The 2765-nt window shown below is 46.2% G+C and overlaps 1 non-coding gene across 1 annotated transcript; it reads right to left on the bottom strand.

Moving 5' to 3' along the window:
- Positions 1-1394: 1394 nt before the first annotated feature.
- Positions 1395-1476, bottom strand: TRNAL-AAG (transfer RNA leucine (anticodon AAG)). Its single transcript has one exon. It is a non-coding gene; the product is annotated as a tRNA-Leu (tRNA).
- Positions 1477-2765: the final 1289 nt, after the last annotated feature.

Below are 2765 nucleotides of genomic sequence, written 5' to 3'. Positions count from 1 at the left end.
ATACTGTGAGTATACAGACACACTACTGGGTCACACAAGCAACACAATAATGGACCCCGGATACAAGCTCCTAATATCAACCGGCAACCAGAAATTAGTAGCGAATTTTTCCCCTGTCTTTTTTGGCTGTTTGTGTGCCAAGATGAACTCGGAGAAAGGAGCCTTTGAAGGCAGAAGTGCGTTTGTGCTTGCACAACGAGACAAATATGAACGTAAAGAGAAATGTATTTGTGAGTTAGTTAAGCATTAGTATCAACAGAGGAGAGACTATATACTGAGGAAAAATAGTTGTTACTGTGCGTGCGTGTGTGTGTGTGTGTGTGTGTGTGTGTGTGTGTGTGTGTGTGTGTGTGTGTGTGTGTGTGTGTGTGTGTGTGTGTGTGTGTGTGTGTGTGTATGTGTGTGTGTGTGTGTGTATGTGTGTCTGTGTGTGTGTGTGTGTGTATGTGTGTGTGTGTGTGTGTGTCTGTGTATGTGTGTGTGTGTGTGTGTGCGTGTGTGTGTGTGTACTCACCGAGTTGTTTTTACCGGGGTTGATCCTCGGCTCATGGCCGCGTCTCTTAAACTCCAATCACCGGCGTTATTGTTTCTTTCCCAAATGGTCCCCATCATACCTTCACTTGAACATAAAATAAGTAAATAAGTAAGTAAGTTCATTCAGATATACACAGATGCAGTTAAATGTATGTGTAAAGTAATGGGTTCTAATCTATGAACTCGGACATGTAGATGTGAGTGTCGAGACCCGGTTATGACGCCCCTGGCAAAAATAAATGTGTAACACTCTAGATTCGAACCTACGAATTCCGATAAGGAAGCGTCAATGTACCCGGCTATACAGCAAGACAAAAGGCAAACGTTGGCATTGATACGTTGCTCATCCCTACCTAATGGACGATGAGTGACTTTCATGAGTTCGACTTGGGACCGTCATGACTCCAGTGGTAGGCATCACGGTGTGGTTATATTCCTTTCTAAAAAACGTATTATTAGCGCTAAGGTTTTGAACCTATGAACTTTGGCAAGGTAGCTGTGAGTGAACCCAGCTATGGTCCTATCAGCTCCCCGACAAGACTTCAGACTACAGTAACCTGGCCACAGTGATGGGTCTGTTTTAAAACGCAATTTCTAAATTACCATTACAGTTTCATGAAGTGCTAAACCCGTCTGAATCATTCAGGGAATGACTCAAACGGGCTAGATCCTTCATCCCTTGTTAGAGATGCTGCTATCGTAACTAGGTAATGCTGCAGAGGTGCTTGTAAACCTATATACATGTCTAAGTCTATTTGCATACAGTCACCTATTTCAGTGTTACTGCAGAGGTCGGGTTCATCTCCGGCACTCCTTCACTTTCCCGCCTCATAACTCTTATCATCAGGTTAAAATACTACTGGCAGCGGTGGGATTCGAACCCACGCCTCCGAAGAGACTGGTGCCTTAAACCAGCGCCTTAGACCGCTCGGCCACGCTACCATATGTGATTGAATCTGTGTGCCTAAATTTGTGTGTGTGTGTGTGTGTGTGTGCTCACCTATTTGTGGTTGCAGGGGTCGAGTCTTAGCTCCTGGCCCTGTGTGTGTGTGTGTGTGTGTGTGTGTGTGTGTGTGTGTGTGTGTGTGTGTGTGTGTGTGTGTGTGTGTACTCACCTAATTGTACTCATCTAATTGTGGTTGCAGGGATCGAGACTCAGCTACTGGCCCCGCCTCTTCACTGAGTGCTACTAGGTCCTCTCTATCCCTGCTCCATGAGTTTTATCATACCTCATCTTAAAGCTGTGTATGGTTCCTGCCTCCACTACCTCACTTGCTAGGCTATTCCAGTTCCTGACTACTCTATGACTGAAGAAATACTTCCTAACATCCCTTTGACTCATCTGGGTCTTCAACTTCCAATTGTGACCTCTTGTTTCTGTGTCCCCTCTCTGGAACATGCTGTCTCTCTCCACCTTGTCTATTCCACGCAGTATTTTGTATGTCGTTATCATGTCTTCCCTAACCCTCCTGTCCTACTGTGTCGTCAGGCCGATTTCCCTTAACCTTCCTACATAGGACATTCCCCTTAACTCTGGAACTAACCTTGTCGCAAACCTTTGCACTTTCTCTAATTTCTTGACGTGCTTGATCAAGTGTGGGTTCCAACAGGTGCTGCATACTCCAGTATGGGCCTGACGTACACGGTGTACAGTGTCTTGAACGATTCCTTACTAAGGTATCGGAATGCTATTATCAGGTTTGCCAGGCGCCCATATACTGCAGCAGCTATCTGGTTGATGTGTGCTTCAGGAGACGTGCTCGGTGTTATACTCACCCCAAGGTCTTTCTCCATGAACGAGGTTTGCAGTCTTTGGCCACCTAGCCTAAACTCCGTCTGTGGTTTTCTTTACCCATCCCCGATCTTCATGACTTTGCATTTGGCGGGGCTAAATTCGAGAAGCCAGTTGCTGGACCAGGTGTCCAGCCTGTCCAGGTCTCTTTGAAGTCCTGCCTGATCCTCATCTGATTTAATTCTCCTCATTAACTTCACATCATCTGCGAACAGGGACACTTCTGAGTCTAACCCTTCCATCATGTCATTCACTGGTCCTAGGACCGACCCCTGTGGAACCCCGTTCGTCACAGGTGCCCACTGTGATACCTCAACACGTACCATGATTCGTTGTTGCCTCCCTGTCAGGTATTCTCTGATCTGCAGTAGTGCCCTTCCTGTTATATGCGCCTAATCCTTTACCTTCTGCACTAATCTCTTGTGAGGAACTGTGTCAA

The sequence above is a fragment of the Cherax quadricarinatus genome, chromosome 1, assembly GCF_038502225.1.
Source record: "Cherax quadricarinatus isolate ZL_2023a chromosome 1, ASM3850222v1, whole genome shotgun sequence".
Classification (NCBI taxonomy): Eukaryota; Metazoa; Arthropoda; class Malacostraca; order Decapoda; family Parastacidae; genus Cherax; species Cherax quadricarinatus.
Note: the sequence above shows the minus strand (reverse complement) of the source record. Positions and strands in the feature narration are given on the sequence as shown.